General features: G+C 36.6%; 1 protein-coding gene and 1 long non-coding RNA gene across 6 annotated transcripts in view; both read left to right on the top strand.

Annotated features, from left to right (window-relative positions):
* The window catches only part of Mob3 (MOB kinase activator 3), a 292093-nt gene that overhangs the window by 7278 nt on the left and 263134 nt on the right, over positions 1 to 21681 (top strand). The window lies entirely within an intron of this gene.
* On the top strand, positions 16482 to 20127 carry LOC137572185 (uncharacterized). Its single transcript, XR_011031562.1, has 4 exons — positions 16482 to 16774; positions 16859 to 17027; positions 17083 to 17511; positions 19447 to 20127. It is a non-coding gene; the product is annotated as an uncharacterized lncRNA (long non-coding RNA).

Genomic DNA, 21681 nt, shown 5'->3' with positions numbered 1-21681 from the left:
ATGAGAAGAAAACATACATATGTATATAACAGTTTATTTCAAGAGATACTGGAAAACTTTAAAATTGTCTCTTTACAAAAAAAAATAAATTGCCTTCATGTTCTTCTTTTCAGATTGATGTACCTTGTACGACTTAATCTATCCCGAATGAATGCTGATCAATTGCTATATTATGGTGGTTTCCATTAACCTTTTACTGATCAATTCCTATATTATGCTGGTTCCCATTTACTTTTCACTCCACGGAGTTCTGACTACCGTTTGAGAAAATTATTACGTCTTCCCTTAAACACCATGAAAGGAGGTTCGTCGCTTACCAACCTTTTAGAACTGACTACTCTAGTGCACCGTGTCTTCTTAATCATTCTATAACTCTTACTAAACTTAACGTTATGGGCTTTCCCCCGAAACTATTAGCTTAGCTAGAATCGTATCTTATTGGCAGAGCCCAAAGACACCTTTTGCGTTCCTCATTATCTAAAACTACCTCAGGTGTCCCCCAAGACAGGGCCCACTGTTATTTACCCCGTTTATAAATGATTTGCCCTTGGCCTTGGTACACTCACGCGAGCTAATGTTTGCGGATGACGTCAAGATTTGTTATTCCTATAATGATCCTTCCATGTAACTTGCAATCTGTTCTCGATGCATTCCGTCTTCTTGGCTTCATAAAATGTAGAATTGAATCTCTTCAGAAGCAATTCCTTAACTTTGCGTTACGAGGTCTTCATTGCGACCTGAGTGAAGACTCGGCGAAGGCGTACCTTCTTATTCTGACAGACTTCTTCTCATTAATCTTTCTTCACTTTACAACCAGTTGTTTTTTTTTTATACCCTTGCAGAGGGTATTGTTTGCATATTGATGAATTGAGCTGCAAAAAACAAATTTTAAACATGTAAAATTATTATTGCCAAGGACTGCAAGGGTTTTTTTTTTTTTTGGTCGACTTGGTATCGACCTTGGTTAGGGGTCACCTCACCGCACTAAAACCTACCCTACTTCCGTATCCCTCTCGCGGAACCAACGCTGAAGTTATTACTTCACGAGGGGGAGATGGCATGAAAGCCTCATCTAGATACTCATCTAGAGTTTGAATTCTGGTTGCGCTGACGTTCAGCGCGACGCAGGGACTGTATGATCACTGCAGCTAGATGGCTAACTGCGAGCCAATTGTTTTGCGAGCTAAGTAATATATCCATCAAGTCATGGACTATGAATGGCCTCCCAATGCCTTGGCTTAGCTCGGACTGCAAGGGTATATAAGGGTATATGTGATGGGGCGATCTTAATTGGCAAAATTGAAGAACATTTTGGCGATAATAAAAACACAGTGAAAAATGACGAAAAGACCTGGAAAATTATGAAAGAAACCCCCGTTCTGATAGCCAAATATTCAGTGACAACTGAATATGAAATCTAGCGATCAAATAAAATATCAGCGCATCCCAAATATGTAAAAATTTTTCTTTTTCGATATCTACGAGACGTGTGCATAAATTTCTGCGCTATTATCGTGAAATATTAGAGAGTTTATTACGCTTATAAACATCTGTGCCAAATTTGATCAAGATCGGATGACTATATCATATAGCTCCCATAGGAACGATCGGTCGAAAACAGTGACTTTTGTAAATAACTTCGTTACTTTTAACACGATTGCTTTGAAATTAAACATTTGTTAGTTTAATATATCTGTTAATGATTGTGCCAAATTTAATCAAGATCGGATGACTATATTATATAGGTCCCATAGAAACGATCGGTCGAAAACAGTGACTTTTGTGAATAACTTCGTTACTTTTAACACGATTGCTTTGAAATTAAACATTTGTTAGTTTAATATATCTGTTAATGACTGTGCCCAATTTGATAAAGATCGGGGGACTATATCATATAGCTCCCATAGGAACGATCGGTGGAAAACAGTGACTTTGATCAATATCTTCGTTATTTCCTATGATTGTAGGCCATTCTTTCGCAAACATAAGCCTTTTTAGATAAAACGTTCTTCCACATTGATGGCTAATAGGTAAGGAAAGAGTTACCAAAAAAGTTGCAAGGGTATACAAACTTTGACGCGGTCGAAGTTAGCCCCGGCACTCTGGTTAGTTACTTATTTCGGTTGAAAATATTTTGTTTGATACTTTTCTAATTTTGCCCTAAACCTTTTTCTATTTTAATGGGCTGAAATATAATTATAAGTTTAAGAAATTTAAAGATAAATGTATTTTATTTTAATATCCTAATCGGTTTTGTTGATATGGATAGGAATGTAGTGTCCCACTTATTTCGCGCACCTTAAATGAAGTTTTAAAGCAAAGGAGTTTGAGTCTGCTGTCTTTATGGATGTTTCTTTCTAATAAATTTGTCCGCTGGAAAGTTACGTGTTTCAAACCAGATTTTTAGCCGAAATTGATAACGACATTGACCATAGCCCGCAAAAAATTGTTTGACAGTTTTTTTCGCTTAAAAAACCGAACAAATCAAGTAATCGATTTTGGTCTGAACAGCAGAACTCGTTATTTTCCTTTAATGTTAACTGTTAGTGAAACAATATTTTACCGAACATCGCACAGTTGGGCCTCTGCCCGGATAACGTTGCATTAATGATCGCGTTTGGCAAAAATTATATATGCAATCGATAGGGAATGCTTTATTAATATTGGTTAAGATTCATGGGTGCTAGAGGCGCCCAAGTCGAGACATTATTAGAAAATGGAAATAAATGATAATTATTACGAAAAAACTTTAAAACTGAATATTGGGCGATTTCAACAATTGATCTTTGATTTTTTGGTTCTATCTGGAAAGTATGTTCTTTATTAATAGCATGTTTTATAAATATAAATAATTACTTAAATCGTTTTTGAACTAGAAGCGTTTAAAAATTACACTAAATATTGGCGTTTTTGGTGAAACAGAGCAAACAAGGATCAATAACCCATAAAACTAGGAAAAATTTGCCCAAAAAACGCACAGTGCGTTGTAAATTGTTAACGTAACCCAGTAATGTATTTAAAATACTACTTGACTACAAATATATCCGTCTTAGAAATATTATATTTTTATTTTCGTGATAGTTTTCTAGTTGCCTACGAAAATAGGTAGTATATCTAATTCACATTTACCTTTATTTAATGAAAATCATGGAATTTCTTCCACGCATTGCAAAATCAAGTGGATGGAATTTACGTTGTAGCTGGCCTAGCCAGGTTAAACAAAAACGGATAATACACCTTGTGAGGATACAAGGATGTATGTAATATGCACAAGCTGAATTCTTTCGGAAGATAGGATTAAAAGGTAAATGACGGAAATACGTCAAAGATATTTTTTGAAAATTACAATGGCATCATTAATGACAGTTGTTAGAGTGAGATCATTAAAAGGTTGGCTGCTATCCTAAATTAACTGAATTGTATTCGCGAATAAAACTAACCCCAATGCACAATAGATGCGCTTATATGGAGCCGTAGACAAAAAAATTTGTACCAAGGGTTGCAAAAAATATTTAAATTTAGTGGCAAAAAGATGAAGGTGATTTATTGGAGCGCACGCCAACCACCCCTCATATCCACCCCATACCCAAATAAAAAAAATGAACAAATTTAGTTCTATGAAATTCAAGCAGAGCTTATAATTATTATTATAAATATTTATATCGTATCCTCTAATAAGCTATATACAGAGTCAAATTACTTTGAGTTATCTTTATATTTTTTTTGGAACATTTCTCTGACCGGTTATGAATGGGTCGAACTGTAAAAGCCCTCCTTTTACAGTATGAATGTATTATATCTGTGTTGTCGGCATTTATTTTTTTACCGCGATGATAGAGATGACCAAATTTAAAATATTTCTGCAAAGCGACTTTGTTTAAGCAAACGGCCAAGTTATTCATCTGTGTTGGATTGGCACCACCTATATAGCACTTGGCAGAACACGACTCGCTTAAAGTATTGCAGACCTTTCCATCCACCATTGTCAGTTGTAAACTATGTCTAACGTTGATATTTCTTTTGTTGATAGATAGTTTCGTTGGCTTTAAAAGGATGATTTTATCCTTAAAATATTATTCTTCTTCTAGTGACACTTTGCTCTTTTATTTTTATACCCTTGTAGAGGGTATTATAGAATTGGTCAGATGACAGTGCTGCAGCCTGCAGCTCATTGCTTGAAATACACAGAGCAGCTACATAATTTGTATATGTATGCGTGCCAATCGCAGCATGGGGAAGAAAAAGAAATGAAATTTTATTTGGAAAGGTTTGTCGTTGCATTGATACAGAAAACTTCGGCAGCCGAAGTTAGCTTCTTTGATATTATACATCATACATCAACGCTCTCGTGGAAGACGGACGTGTTTTTTTTAAGCTCCCGCGTTTTAACTGATTTTATAATTTTTTTATTTTGTTTTATCGGCATCGCGATCGAAAATTATAATTATAATATTAAATCTAACTTGCACCATATCACTCGTTTGCGTTTTTGTGTGTTTGTGTTAATAGTTTTTAACAACCTTAATTCTGTTCCGTTATTTGCGCTCTTACTGCAGTCTGTTGTGTGTCTGTAATTTAGACTCTATAGTGCTCTCTTTATCTTTTAACCCTTGTGCACTCTCAATATCTCGCTTTCTTATTATTTCTGGACCTCAGAGTGAGTTATATATTTTAATACCAATACATATCTCATTTTTATTTGTTTGGTTACTAATTCATCCAATTAACTCATAATGCCTGTCTGTTCGGTTAAAAATTGTTTGCAGCCCGCCTCACCCCTGAATAGTTTTATTTAGTGTTGGTTGTGTAAAACTACAGTACATTTTAAGTGCGGCGGCTTTACATGCAGGGTAAAGAATCATTTAGATCAAAAAAAGGGTCTCAAATGGGGATGTGAGTCATGCCGGATCGTGGAAGATGAAATGGAACTTTTTATGCGGCAAACAAAGGATAACCTGTTGAGTCTGTCCGCCAGTTTTCTTAAACTCTCGCAAGAGTTTAAAGCTGTCGAGTCACAGTTTAGTAGTTTAACGCTACTGACTCAGTTTTGAAAGCGTAAGAAGACAGGAGAACGGTCTCCACATCTATATCGGTTCCGACCCCCTCAACCAATGCCAACTCTAATTCCGCAGACGATGTCTGTAGTGTCCGTTTTGTCTGGGCAAGAATCTACACCGATGGATTTTGCCGATAGGGATTCTAGTGATAGTAGTGCCGGAGTGCCACTTGTTGCAACTGATGCTACAATTAATGCGGTAGCTGATGCAATACCTGCAATGCCGAAACCATTGGTGGGAGTGCCACCTAAAAAACACATTTTTGTTTCGAGACTTCTCCCTGATGCTACATCGGATGATGTCATGGCCCACATTCGGGCTAAACTGAATGTCTCCAATACATATATCAATAGAAAAGTTCAAATTTTCATATTCTAGAGAAATTTCATCTTTTAAAAAAAGTGTTCCAATTGAGTTCTTTGACTGTATCTGCAGTTCTAGCTTCTGGCCGAAAAGATTAATTGTGAAGGAGTTTACATCCAGAAAAAGGAAGACACGGGGCCAAACAAGGATTCCTTCACCATCTATTCCTCTTTCTTCCTCATCTATTCCCACTTATTCCTTATCTATTCCTTCCTTATCTATTCCTCCTTCTACTCTATCAAAAAACTAACAACTTCCTTCTCTGTCGGATATCAGAATGTCAGAGGCCTTAATACTAAACTTACTAAACTCTTTGTAGATAGTCTGGCTTTTGATTTTGACCTAATTGCCTTTACTGAGACTTGGTTAAAACATGACGTTTTTGACGCCACAGTTCTACCCTCTAAATTCAATATTTTTAGACGTGATCGTAGGGGTGGTGGAGTTCTTATTGCTGTAGATTCCGACCTATCATCGGGTCTGATAACAATACCTGTCTCAAGTACTATCGAATTTATATGCGTTAAGGTATCTTTTACTCGTTTTTCCATTTTTGTTACCTGTTCTTACATTCCGCCCCAATCGGAATGGCCAACATATTTACTACACTTAGATTCTATTAAATTTATACTTGAGCCCATCTCCGAGGGTGATCCTATGGTACGCACCCGATGTTTTCGGAAGACTGACTTTGTCGCACTAAACAATGCCTTTCTTAACACCGATTGGACTAATTTATACACTTGTACGGATATGAATTCAGCCATTTCTTTATTTTATACCACTGTTGACTCGATCTTTAACGACTGTGTACCCTTAGTGTCTCCTGTGGTGACGCAAAAATCACCATGGTTTACGCGGGGGCTGTCAAAACTGAAGAATCTTAAGTATTACAAAAAATATAAAGTCACGGGTCTATCATCGGATCTGGATTTACTTGGTTGCTAAATCCAATTTTATTGTTTCTAATTCTAAATGCTATAATAATTACTTACAACGTTGCAAGTTGCAATTCTCCGAAAATCCTAAAGAGTTCTACAGTTTCGTGAACTCAAAGCGAAATTTTATCTCCCTTCCATCGTTTGCAGTTTTTAATAATGATTCGGCATCTTCTGATCAATCTATTTCTAATTTATTTGCTAACTTCTTCTCGACTACGTACATATCTACTAAGTACAACTCTAGTCAGATATATCCATATCCTATAACGAAATATATATATAACCAACTGTACTCTTAATCCTATTATAACGCAAAGTTCGGTAGCTAAGGAACTAATGACGATTAAGCCGGTATACTCACCGGGCCCAGACGGTATTCCCGCTTGTGTCCTGAGGTTCTGTGCGGAGTCATTGTGCTCGCCTTTACTTAAGCTTTTTGACTTGTCCGTTACACTGTCCGAGTTTCCAAATATATGGAAGGATCGTAGACTCTCTCTCATGTCATACCTTGCAAGCTGACCTGAATGCTTTTCAGGAGTGGTGTAGGGCTAACTTGTTATCTCTAAACTATTCTAAGTGCAAAGTTATGTCTTTTTATAGAGGTTCTTCCCAATTAACGAGTTACTTTTTAAATAATTTCCCGTTAGAAAGAATTAATAATACTTTGGGATCTTAATAGACCACAAACTTAGTTTTAATCAGCATATATTGACTACTGTTAGTAGGCCTAAGAGTGTTCTTGGCTTTATAAAGCGCTGGTCGAAGGAGTTCAAGGATCCATATACTACCAAAATACTTTTTACTTCTTTAGTCCGTCCCATATTAGAATATGGATCTATTGTTTGGTCTCCTCAATATGAGTTTTATCAAAACAAATTAGAATCTGTACAAAAACAGTTTTTACTTTTTGCCTTTCGTGATTTGCGCTGGGATCCAACTGTACAACTTCCATCTTATTCTAGTCGACTTCAGTTAATTAACCTTCCTTCTTTAACTAATCCTAGAACAATGCTTGGTATAACTTTTCTTTACAAACTTTTGAATGGTGAGATTGACTCTTCTGAGCTGTTGAGCCAAATTAAAATTTCTGTTCCATCTAGAAGGACCCGCAATTTCACACCGCTTATACTTCCCACTTGTACAACTAACTTTTCTCTGCATGAACCTTTTCGTATACTATGTAGTGACTACAACAGACTTTGGCACGTTATCGGTTCCGAAACATCGCTTCCGGGTATAAAAACTGCGATCTTGTCCTTCCTCGCTCGAAATTAGTTGTAATCATCTTTATTTTAACCTATCCTGTTTTCTTTTTATATGTAACCTATTATCTCATTACATTTAATATTTTCTATTTCTTTAGTTTAATTTATGTTTATATATGTAATACGCCTATGCCCTTAGGTCGGAGTGGGTAGAGGTTGTAACATTAATTTTACTTAGGGTCATTCGTAACAGGCCCGGGCCTGGTGTCATATGGGCCACTTGTTCGTACTGAGCGTTGTACGACTACGTCTATTTATAATGAAAATAAAAGAAACATAAACTGGAAAAGAAACATAAAAGGAACTGCCCGGCAGTAACGTGTTGACGAAGGCCGATTTTGGCCACGCCCCCAGGAATCACATAAAACTGTTTTTCTTTGAAAGTATAACAGCTAGAGACATCAAATTTGGTTTATATACTCATTTAGTTAGCGCGCAGAAACTCATTGTTCAAACTTTTTCTCACGCCCCCTTCCGCCCCCGGAATTTACATAAAACTGTTTTTCTTAAATATAATATGAAATTTGGTATAAATAGTCGTTTAGTTTGCGCGCACAAAGTAAAAGTTCGCCCCCTTCCGCCACCAACATTTACAAAATTAAATTTTCTTAAAAACTACATATAACACTCAAGCCAATCGAAATACATTTGGCACACTGATACTTGCGATAAAACTTTAATAACATACCAAACTTTATTGAAATCGGAGGAAAAGTAGAAAAAATGAAGCAAGTAAGTCGACTCGTCGACTTGGGTATACCATACACCAGGTGAAACAAATATTTCAAATTTCGAAAACCAAATGTATGTCTATTAAATTGTTTTTACATGTTTCATAGTATGTGCTATCTCGCTCACTCTACGAACACACGAGCACTCTAGCGCCGCTACTAGCCAACGGCCTATTCTGGCCTTGTGGACCGCTTAGTAAAATACGTTCATACGCATATTTTGCATGTTTCTAGTCCGATTTCAATAAAATTTGGTAGTTTTGTAGAAATAGATAAGATTAATTAGTCTGCCGAATTTGAATGCGATAGTCAAAAAAATACAGGAGGAAATCGGATTAATTATGGAGGCGGAAGTGGGCGTGGCAAAATATGAAAATATATATACTCTGCGCGCATACTAAGCCAGTATACATACTAAATTTGGTGACTTTAGCTTTGTTTGTTTTTGATAAAATCAGTTTTGTTTAATTTACGGGGGCGTAAGTGGGCGTGGCAAAATTTTTAAATCGCCAGTTTCTGCGCGTCTATTAAACTAGTCTTCATATTAAATTTGATGTCGGTAGCTGTCATAGTTTTTAAGAAAATCAGTTTTATGTAAATTCCGGGGGCGGAAAGGGGCGTGGCAAAAAGTTTAAACAATTAGTTTCTGCGCGCTAACTAAACGAGTATATAAACCAAATTTGATGTCTCTATCTATTATACTTTTTAAGAAAAACAGTTTTATGTGATTCCTGGGGGCGTATGGGGGCGTGGCAAAAAGTTTGAACAATTAATTTCTGCGCGCTAACTAAACGGGTATACAAACTAAATTTGATGTCTCTAGCTGTTATACTTTTTTAAGAAAAATAGTTTTATGAGATTCCTGGGGGCGTAAGGGGGCGTGGCCGAAATTCCAATTAACTCTATATATGTACATAATACACGAGTATACATACCAAATTTGGTGGCTCTAGCTCTTATAGTCTCCGAGATCTGCGTGTTCATACGGACGGACGGACGGACAGACGGACATGGCTAGATCGACTCGGCTGTTCATCCTGATCAAGAATATATATACTTTATAGGGTCGGAGAAGCTTCCTTCTGCCTGTTACATACATTTTGTCGACTTTAATATACCATTTCACCCTATGGGTGTATGGTATAAAAACTACAAATTAATGGTATTTTGCAAGATGAGCCATTAGGCCGGAACGGCCGTTGGCCTGTGGCGGCGCTAAGGTGCTTGTGTGCTTGAAAGAGTTACATATATGTAAACAGTACACAAGTTGCCGCTATCAATTCATGTATCAATTTCTCAATAAACAAAAAATAAAACAAATTAACAACGGTTAAAGTAGGATTTTAACACATTTATTAAAATTCATTTAAGTAATAATTACGTTATTTCATATTTCCCATTTTAAGCAATATAGATATGTTACTTATTTTAAATTTGTATAAACTTAAAAATAAAATTAATATATGCATAGCCCTTCATAAATTATTCAAAATCTTTAACGCTGGCACAAATTCCTGTATGATAACTATAAATGGTTTCAAAAGTACGCGCACTAACCCTACTACCAGAAATATTCGAAAATGCCCAATCAAAATGGGTATTTCCATTCATGGATTCATTGTGGATTCATTTAAATCTAAGAGAGAAGTATAGGTGAAATTATTTACAAGAAAATCAAAAATATTTCTACCACAGCCTGAGAGGCATTGAAGATTAATATTAAAATCTCCGAAAATTAAAGAACTGTTCCCTAATATATTTGAATTTTCCTGAACAAGTCTCTCAAACTCAACTTTAAATCTTGACAAAGGATATGTTGGTCTTCTATAAACAACCAAAATACCTAAAGCGCTATATTTCATAAGAGCAAATTCAAGCGGTTAAGCTATTCGATCATAGAATCGACCACTAGAGCAAAGACTGGTATTCTGCAATAAATCATTTCTAATAAATATAAGAATACCTCTTTTAGGTCGAACACCGCTGAGTAATGAAGGGCAATCAAGTCGCACTGCTGTAGAGTAACCCGGAATTTCGAAAGCTTCATTGTCAAACGTGGAAGTCTCTACAAAACACAGTATTGATGACTGGAGCATAAAATTGGAGCTATTAAATAGTGGATCAAAATGTGTACGAAGTGCCTTTTCAGTATGTAACTTTTGTAGTTCTGTCTCAGCTAATGAATTTTGTCCAGATCCTGGGGGAATAAATTGACCTACAATAAAAAGGCCTGCGGCACTAGTTGCCCTGCTACATGCAACATATAATGCTTCACTTTGCATTCCTGAACTGGTGTGGACCACTACTCTGTAGTAGCACCTTTATGAATAGTTATAGCTTCTGCAGCTATAACCGGAAATTGTTTTCTACCTATAGTGACTTGCTCATTGGATCTTAATTGAAAACTTTTTACTGTTTTCTAAATTGGGGTCCAGGAATTTTGTGCACGATGGCGAAGTTTAGCTCGAGCGTTCACTCCTGCACTGTCATCTAAAAATTTTATTCAAAGAATTAAAGGAAGATTGGATGTATTGAAATCTATATCCATTAGGGTCCCTGTGGCTCCATTTACGAGACCATCTGCCGTGTCTACATTGACAGTAATCATATAATTGGCAGTGGTTTTTAAAATAAGACGACTACACAAACCTTGAGTATCAGAAGTTTTAAAACCCTTGACATCTTCTAAATACTTGTTTCTAGCTGTTTCATCTAAATGAGCAGCTTTAATAAAGTCTACAGCATCAGAAATATATTCCTCAGTGGGAATATAAGATAATTTTGCCCTGTTGTAAAAATCGGTATCCCTATTACTAAGAAATAGATGAATTGCTTCATCTGGAACTTGACTAGCATCAAAAATTCTAGCCCTAAACAAATCATTTGGCGGGATGCCATGTTATTCAATGCTAAAGCAAAAGGTTGATCGTCGCATAATCTCTGTGAGTTCAAAAAACTTAAAACGTTCCCACAAAGAAGGACCAACATGGATGCTATAAGGGTCTCGAGATAAGAAGTGGACTGAAAAATCCAACGGTCACCTACAGGGCGTAATTGTCTGAGATCGCCGAACACGATTACAGAAATGCCCTCAAAAGGAGAACATCGATTATGAAAAATCTGCTTGAGGCGAGAATCTAAATAAGAAAACATTTTAGCACCCACCATAGTTATCTCATCAATAATTATAAGTTTTAGATCTATGAACCTAGTTCGAAGATTATTCAGTAGATCAGAACTTAAATCCCTAAAAGCAGATCCAGACTGGTTAATGGGAAGAGAAAACTTGGAATGTAATGTAGAACCTTTAATTCCAAAAGCAGCTTTTCCTGTTGGAAAAGAAAAGAAAAAGAAAAAAATCTTAACAGTATTTGGGTCGTTTCCTCTCCTACGATTATACTCTACAGAAAGCGACTGAAAAATTGCAGAAATAAGCCTACTTTTGCCAACACCTGCACCGCCACCTACAAACTCATGGAAATTTCATTGTTCTTCATATTGTGAACCTCCAATTCCAAAAGCAGCTTTTCCTTTTGGAGCACACAAAAGAATCTTAACAGTATTTGGGTCGTTTCCTCTCCTACGATTATACTCTACAGAAAGTGACTGAAAAATTGCAGAAATAAGCCTACTTTTGCCAACACCTGCACCGCCACCTTCAAACTCATGGAAATTTTCATTTTTCTTCACATTGTGAAGAACATGAGTGAGAAAAGTTTTCTGCCTAATATTAAGAGACCTAACAACACTTGCCAGATTTTCAGGCGAAATTTTTGGCGGGAGTTTAATAACTCGGACATCATTGTCTGTATCCTGTGGTTGGTCATTGCCATTAAAATTTACCCGATTGAGCTGAGAGCTAATTTCAGGAAATGCCGAAACTCTAAACTCCTCGTCAAGTACAACTTGTTCTTCTAGATTATCTTCTGAATCTCTACAGAATTTCTCTGAACTAATTCAATTTTGCTCGTCCCTCCATGGAAAATACAACATAACTAATTCCCTAAAGTAATTCTGCATATCAGTGTTAATATTATATTTCCTATACCTAATTGTGCAATGCCACTTTCTTAAGGAGATAAAGCAACTACCATCTCGCAAAGCAATACTACCTTTTATAACCTCTCCCCCTTCCTCATTCCTAGTATTGCGACGAGACCTAACGCTAAATTCATAATTGGCTGCAAAATCGGCTAAACAGAGTTCCTTAAAAATATTTCTACCTTTCTACATAATGGTCAAGTAGCCCTTTAACGAAGATGTCAGTTGAATCCTGAGGCAAACTTTGCAATTGCTGTCTAGATTTGAGCATTTTAACTCGAAGATCTGGTAAACTAGTAATGATAAATTTATCCTTATGGCTTATATGGGACATTGACATCCCTAAACAGCAATAGGCAGCTTTCTGAGCAGAGATCTCAGTACCGCAAATAAATTTGTGTCCTATATATTGCAACTTTTCCCTAATACTTAAACTCCCTCTCTCAACACTAGCAACAGCTTCCCTCATTAGCTTTGAAATGCCTCTTTGGGATTTATTTATATATTTAATTATATAGCTGCAACAAGCATACGGATCCAATATGAACTGAATGTCCATATTGGCCCTCTGCATATAAAGAATGTGCTTGTTATATGCGCTAATCTTGATTTCGGCAAAAGTTCTTTTCAGAAAAATGTGGGGCTTGTTTAGGTTAGACCTTAGGGCAAGTTTATATTCCTCATAGCTGAGGTTCACATTTTCATGTGACAAAAAGTTTTCGAAATCGCTCAAGTGGGAAATAATGTCAGAAGAAAAATTAGTGTTGAAAAACTTTTGAATCCGCTAAAAATTCTCTCGATGACGAGGTCTATGTTCAGCTTCATCGGAAATTGGCCTCAAGATCTCTGTTTGGGGCATTGGAGGATTGGGTATCCCCAATCTACAAATTTCTTGCCCTCTAACTTTTCGGAGGCATGTAAAACTGTGACTATGGGTTTGGTAAACTAAAAATGGAGCTAATTCTGAATTTGTTACATATGTGGTAACAAACTGGTCGATGAAGGCTAGGACTGTTTTCAGCCAAAACATGCCATGAATATGGGGAGAGCCCCTTTGTTGAAACTCGACACGCCAATAAAATTTAGCTACAAAGTGCTCACCGAAAATACCTCCCTGACTTTTCATAATTCTCTATAGCTATGTTCAAAATACCTCGCACATGTAATTGAATCTGATCTAATAAGCCGAGCTTTTTCATTAAATAACAAACCTGATCCTTCCTCCTCTGTTATGTCTGCCCTATCTACTGTTTTCCACTTTGTACCGGCAGCTGACAAAGTTATAAAAAAAGTGGGAGGTCCGAATTGGCGAATCATTGCCATAACTTTTTTTTTTTTCCTCCTCCCAATGAGCTGGTGAAGTGCGAATACCCTTTAGAACCCTATAACCCTCATCATGTCGAATTAAATTATTTACAAGCTGTGACTGCGCGTGAAGCGCTATGTTTTCGTAAACATATGGGAAGTATTATTCCGAATCGTTATAAGCTCTAATTTCTTGTAATCAAAAAACAATTTATCTGTCCTGCAACCTCTTCTACCTACGTTCCTAAGCTCTGATCTAACAATGGTTGCATAACTTGCTGCAGCTCTTCTCTTAGTGCCGGCATAAATTGTTGGAAATGCTAATTCTTCACAATCTGATTCTAATATCATATCTAAGGGCCTTTGCCCTTCTCCTGGAGCTATAGTTATTCTTTGTATGCCGGCATCATCTACTTGAATATTTTCTAGCATTGTTTCCTGACCACCGGGATTGAGTTCCTCGATTTCCTCTATAGGAATATCTTGATTTGCAGAATTAGAAGTCATAATTATTTTCTAAGAACTCGCGAGACTTTACCTTCACTTTATGGGGAAACCAGAGACCCTTACAACAATAACAAATTTGACTGGGGCCTAACTTTACTATTCTATTGAATTTATCCATCAAAAATTTTAAATTAGGTCGACGTGTTGGATTACTAGGATCCCTAGGAGTATTCGCACGGTTTCGTCTGTTACGTAACGCGTTTCTAGTATTCTCTGCTATTCTATTTTCACTAACGCTCCTATGCTGACTTACTCGTTGGCTAACGTTTCTAATAGCTGCGCGATTGTCCATCTGGGCTGCAATTCTTGCACTTCGGCGTGCCAAAGTGTTACATGCCTGCTCAATCGCCCTACGCTGCTCGTTTCTTCTATCCTGTGATCTACGATTTCTATCTTGCTCTCTTTCTATGTTCCGTCGGTATATATTCAAAGGATTTGATCGTCGTACCCTATGCTCAACTGTATTTTCTGCTTGTTCCCATTCCCTATAGTTGGAATCTCTTCTACTATTCGATCGCCGTCGTGTATTTGTCGCCTGTTCTGCCTGCCTGTTCGATGGATTTGATCGTCGTATCCTATGTTCTTCTGTATTTTCTGCTTGTTTCCTTTCCCTATAGTTTGAGTCTCTCCTACGATTCGATCGCCGACAGGTATTTGTGGCCTGTTCTATCTGTCTGTTCAAAGGATTTGATCGTCATACCCTATGTCCTTCTGTATTTTCTGCTTGTTCCCTTTCCTTATAGTTTGAGTCTCTTCTACGATTCGGTCTTCGTCGGGTATTTGTCGCCTTTTCTGTCTGCCTGTTCGATGGATTTGATCGTCGTATCCTATGTTCTTCTGTATTTTCTGCTTGTTTCATTTCCCTATAGTTTGAGTCTCTTCTACGATTCGATCGCCGACAGGTATTTGTGGCCTGTTCTGTCTGTCTGTTCAAAGGATTTGATCGTCGTACCCTATGTCCTTCTGTATTTTCTGCTTGTTCCCTTTCCTTATAGTTTGAGTCTCTTCTACGATTCGGTCTTCGTCGGGTATTTGTCGCCTTTTCTGTCTGCCTGTTCGATGGATTTGATCGTCGTACTCTATGCTCAACTGTATTTTCTGCTTGTTCCCTTTCCCAATAGTTGGAATCTCTTCTACTATTCGATCGCCGTCGTGTATTTGTCGCCTGTTCTGCCTGCCTGTTCGTTGGATTTGATCGTCGTACCCTATGTTCTTCTGTATTTTCTGCTTGTTCCCTTTCCCTATAGTTTAAGTCTCATCTACGATTCGATCGACGATGGGTATTCGTGGCCTGTTCTGTCTGTCTGTTCAAAGGATTTGATCGTCGTAACCTATGTCATTCTGTATTTTCTGCTTGTTCCCTTTCCCTATAGTTTGAGTCTCTTCTACGATTCGATCTTCGTCGGGTATTTGTCGCCTGTTCTGTCTGCCTGATTAATGGATTTGATCGTCGTACCCTGTGTTCTTCTGTATTTTCTGCTTGTTCCCTTTCCCTATAGTTTGAGTCTCTTCTACGATTCGATCGCCGTCGTGTATTTGTTGCCTGTTCAAAGCATTTGATCGTCGTACCCTATGCTCTAATGAATTTCGGATTTGTTCTACGAACCTAAAGTTAATGTTTCGCCTACGAGTAGACCGACAAACAGTATCAAGAGCCTGTTCTCCCGCGCTAGTCGATGTATTTAAATTTGCCCTACGCGATTGCTGACATACTAAATTTCTCTGCCTCTCTATTTCTACGTATGACAGAACGCTCCTATTCAGTGCATTCCTTAATCTTCTATTATGCGACTGCTGAGACGCCGAAAGTCTATTAATACGTGGCATAATTAAAATAACACAAAAAACTATGTTCGAAAAATCAGAATCTGAATCTCAAAATATGATATAAACGTTATATGTATGTATATAAAATAGAGATATATATGGTATGGTAAGGTATATGTAAAAAATAAGGATTAGGAACATGTATATAGAATATACATACATATATATGAATAGAGTATGGGTTAATAAAATTAAAATGAAAAGGAAATAAAAAAGTTTTGAAAAAATAAAAATATAATGAGAAGGAAAATAAAGTTTTGAAAAAAACTATTTTTTCGTTTAAGTGGAGAATATAATAATATTGCAAAAAATGACTTACAATTTTCCAAATAAAGAAGTGACAGAAAAAACAATACTGGCTGTTTCTTGCAAAAAAATCACTGGCACTCAATACACACAACGGATTTATTTTGATACAGATTAATTTTGCAATCCCACAAAACACCATTCACTTTACAGCACTATGTATTACTTTTTGCAAAAATAATAATTTTGCAATCCCACAAAACACTATTCACTTTACACCACTATGTATTACTTTTTGAAAAATTAAAAATCACTGTAATATTTTATTTGACACTTAAACACTGACAGAACACGATGTTAACACTTTGTAGATAAATTTTGAATGAATCGTGTGCGAATCCCACATCAATGAAGAAACTTCACTATATGCATCTATTTCCCAACGTCCATTGACCGAAACCTGAAACAGTTGTACTTAATCGTACTAACAGGTACATGATTCTTGATCTGCACGTGCAAATATTGAAATGAAAAAATGCATTTCTAATGCGCATTCACAAAAACTTCACTCACAGGTACTTCCGCTGAGAAGGAGGTAAAGTTTCACATACGTTGGCTCCAGAACCTTTGGGTCTGTACCTGGAAATAAATTATGCAATTTCAGGCGCCCATTGAAAAAATCTCAGGTCCAGGTACTCCCGTTGAGCAAAAGGTAAAGATTTCCAATACGACGATAAGCGACAGGTACAACAATGTCAAGTTCACAAAAATTCAAAACTTAAAACTTTATACTCTACAGAAGTAAACCTTCATTGAACGTTTATGTTGATGATCGTGTTACGACGAAAGCGCCGTCAGATTTATCGGACTGTTTTCGGCTTTAACCCATGAATATAAATAGTAACAAAAATAGATTTACTTGGTGCATGGTATACCAAAGTCGCCGCGACGACTTACTTCATTTTTCAAAATTTTCTGATGTTTTTGAATTTTGGCCTATGGAAACCACTGTGCATAATGTAGGTATTGTTCGCAAATAAAACTGTTACAAAATTTTGGCCAAAGAAAAAAATATAATAGAATTTCAGTGTTTACCAATTAAAGAGCTATCCGAAGAAGCGCAGGAATGTAAAAACAAGGACTACAAATGGTTCAGATACACAAATACATTAAAAACTTCTCGGTTAGACTAAATGAAAACCTTTCTAACATGCTGGCAGCCATTCAGGTTATTTAATTTAAAAAATATCAAAGAAGCTAACATCGGCTATGCCGAAGTTTATATACCTTTGCAGTCCTTGGCAATAATATTTCTACATGTTCAAAATTTATATACCCTTGCAGTCCTTGGCAATATTTCTACATGTAACATTCTACAACAAAACAATTTTACTCTTTATACTTCAATTTGTTCTTCTTCTTCCCTCATTCCCTAAGCGAAGCAACGCACGCATGCACGTACAGTTTATCTAGCGTTGAGTATGTGTGTGTATACATGTGCTCTGTTGATGACGTATGACGTAGTAGACAGCAAGCAGCGCTGCTGGCAGCAGAGCCAATTTATATTGACTGTAACTTGTGTTATATTTATCCGATCAGATACAAATTTTGGGATCTGGGGTTTTATATATAATATTATTACATATGTCAATTTCATAGCGATACTCCAATTTTTATGAAAATGTTTTTTCTAGAGCTATATGAAATAGTAGTCCGATCCTGAACCGACCCTTTTCATACTTGATCTGCTCCACATAATAAAAAGCACAGAATAAAAATTTCAGCCCGATAGCTCTTAAGATGGCTGAGTTAAACGCATACGCACGGACGGACATGGCTATATCGACTCAGCTTCTCATGGTGATCAAGAATATATATACTTTATGGGGTCGGAAACGTCTCCTTCTGTGCGTTACAAACATCTGACCAATTTCATATTACCGTCTGCAAGGATATAAAAATAAAAAACCGCAGTTTCTAATATTATTTTTTGTACCGATATATTTTTTCAGTGCAAACTACAAGAGTATAAAAACATTTAACAATTATGTATGTGACATTTAACTAAATTGCATACATTATTTAACACGTCCGCAATTTTTGTCAAGTAAATGTCTATATATGTATGCGGGCAGTTGTCGGTATAAGTCTTAAAGTAAAGACGTGTGGGGCTCGGAGTATTGATCATATGAAGCATCTCCAAGCTGAACCTCTTGTTGCAGTGCCGCTCTTCATCTAGTATTTCTGTCTCTTCAAAATTTGCTGCATAGTGCTGTTTTTAGTGTGTCTTTGTCTTTTTATTTGATCTTTGTCATAACATTCCAACATTTCTGACAATTTCGGCACTTAAGTGACAGATAAGTAGGTTTTTTCCTTTTTGGATTTTGTCGAAATGTGATTTATGTTTTTTGAAAAGCGTCTTGATTAACTTATCCGGAAAATCGTTGTCTTTTAAAATATTTATACCCTTGCAGAGAGTATAATAAAATTAGTCAGATGTTTGTAACGCACAGAAGGAGACGTTTCCGACCCCATAAAGTATATATATTCTTGATCACCATGAGAAGCTGAGTCGATATAGCCATGTCCGTCCGTCCGTCGGTGCGTATGCGTTTTACTCAGCCATCTTAAGAGGTATCGCGATGAAATTTTTTGGGGGCTTTTTATTACCCGGGGAGATAAAGTATGAAAATTGTCAGGATCGGACTACTATATCATATAGCTCCAGAACAAACATTTTCATAAAAATTGGAGTATCCCCATGAAATTAACTACGATGATAGTATTGGATATAATAACTCAGATTCCAAAATTTCCGATCAGATAAATAGAACAGAAGTTACAGTCAATATAAATCGGTTCAATCGCTGCCGGCAGCGCTGCTTGCTTCCTACTACGTCATCAACTGTATGTGAATGCGTGCGTTGCTTTGCTTAGGGAATGAGGAAAGAAGAAGAATCAATTGTAGTATGAAGAGTAAAATTGTTTTGTTTGTATGTATATTGATGAATTAAGTTGCAGAAAACAAATTTTGAACAAGTAAAATTGTTATTGCCAAAGACTGCAAGGGTATAGAAACTTTGGCATAGTCGAATTTAACTTTGATATTTTTTGTTATTTCCTTCTTGGTTTCATCATGGTATATTTTGTCCGAAATATTTAGCATCCGTTGAATACAACTCCTTGCTGTATTTATTATCATCGATGCTGATGCTGTTGGCTTTAAAAGAATTTGACAGGAATACTAAATTCACTTTGTATCTGAAAGACAATGGAAAACTGGCGTATTTGGACTCTATTATCATTAAGCAAGGAAACGAATTAAAACAGAAATGGTATATGAAGCCAACAGCATCAGGACGATAAATTAAAGCTGAATATGAAAAACATTGGAGAAATTTGGAGACCCGTGCCATGAGAGCTTTCTTTCACACAGAAAGCTCCGCGGCACAAGTCATGGAATCAGCTTTTTCGTACGAGCTTGATTACTGTTTGCTCATTTCTTTTTACTTTTGTTCCTGACAGCAAAACAACTTTAAACTTGTACTTCCCGGAGTAGTGGGTTGATACGTCTAGCTAATAATTTTGGCACGACATGTGTACACTCCACTTATCATATTATTAATCTGTTTTACCTAATTACAGTATAAGATTCCCAAAACCCATCCCTCCCCCTTCTAATTCTAAACTATATTTGTTTTTTTTTTTGTATGTACAAAGTTTTTTTTTTTTACTAATTTTCTTCTCATCTACTACGATTTACTAAAAAATACGAATTACTGTTAATATGTATACAATTGTTTTAAAATAAGAAAGGCTCATCCGCCTGAACTCTTAAAGTAAGTAGGTTAAATCTCAGAAAAAATCTCTGTATATCATTCTTGTAAAATAAATATTTACTGAACACAATTCGCAGATATCACCTACATACACATGTGTTAAAGTAAATAAAATATTGAATTTAAATTAAAAGAAAAATTAAATGAAAATGTTTCATGCCACGACAAATCGCATAAGCTCTTTCGATCACAATAAGGATTTATAAAATGTTCAGAAATGTTGGACAATTTGAACGCGTTATTATCGAAACTTCTTATTGTTGAGATTTATTCAACTTCATGGGTTTACAGAGTTATTGATGGGTATGCCCCAGAGTCCAGGCAACATCCCTTTAGGCTTGTGCGTGTAAGATTCGCTTCTTGTATGTACATACTTGAATATGACTCACTGTTTTCTCCGGAGTTTTTTCGCCGCCTTGTGCACCATCTTTCCACAATTATAACATTTGTATTTGACACTACTTGCCTTATTGATTATTTCAGTTTCATTTATTTTGGCTACAATGTCAAAGAACTTATCGACGTGATCTCTCATGTCGGCGCCGGGGCCTAATTTCAGCAAAATCAGAGACTTCAGTAGGGTGCCTTTGCGTGCGGGACCCGTTGACTGGTAGATGCTATGCAACTTATTCCATACTTCGTTTGAAGTTTCACAGTTTTTTGTTTGTTTTAATTCTGTTGTCGCCATGGCCAGAATTAAGTCAGATTTTGCCTTAGCATCTTCTTTCACCCACTGTGCAGCATTTTGTTCTGTCTATTATTTTTGATTAAAAGTGTTTCCATTTGAATTTTCCAAGTATCAAAATTTTCTTTGCCTAACGGCTCTATACGTACACTTGCGACACTCATTTTTTTATGTTCTGTTTCTCTTTGTTTAACTGTTTTCTATTCTGTTCTCTCTCGCGCGTGTTTTTCTTAACTTAGCTAAACAAGCAAAAGCCGACCAAGAAGCTACACAAGCGACGTAAAAAAAACGGCAGTTCTTTCTAGAACTTTTCGCTGCAACTTTTACACTTTTTACTTTCTTTTCACTGTTCTGTATCCATCGAATTATTGGCGCAGTGGAAGCGTGCTGGGCCCTTAACCTGTTGAGATTTATTCAACTTCATGGATTTACAGAGTTATTGATTGATATATAATTTAACTCCCACAGAACTATGCGGGAGCCTCCGTACGATTTAGTAAGGATTTGTTATCTACCCAAAAAATAAACCGTAGGATTTAGCAAACATTACAAGTTCTTTATTTAATGCTTAAATATAATCGCAATGAATTTGTGGTTGTTACACTCTAGCTAGCTGCTACCAGAATAATTCTTTACTCCCCAGCCCAGAAGCACCAAAGCTCCCTAACTAGCCTTTTAGAGCTTCAAACACTCCTTAAGCGTGCCCTGCATTCCTGAGTTTTGCTACAATCAATGAAAGGTGCCTATTGATATTGTTGTAGTATGCCTCCAGGTTCTTATCACCGCGGACAAGCGTACTCATCTGGTATTCTAGGGTCCTTATGTCCCTTCTGTCCTCGTAGTTTGAGGCAAGGACTTTCCTGATTTCTGGCCA

Source organism: Drosophila tropicalis, unplaced genomic scaffold, assembly GCF_018151085.1.
Source record: "Drosophila tropicalis isolate 14030-0801.00 unplaced genomic scaffold, ASM1815108v1 contig_258, whole genome shotgun sequence".
Lineage (NCBI taxonomy): Eukaryota > Metazoa > Arthropoda > Insecta > Diptera > Drosophilidae > Drosophila > Drosophila tropicalis.
Note: the sequence above shows the minus strand (reverse complement) of the source record. Positions and strands in the feature narration are given on the sequence as shown.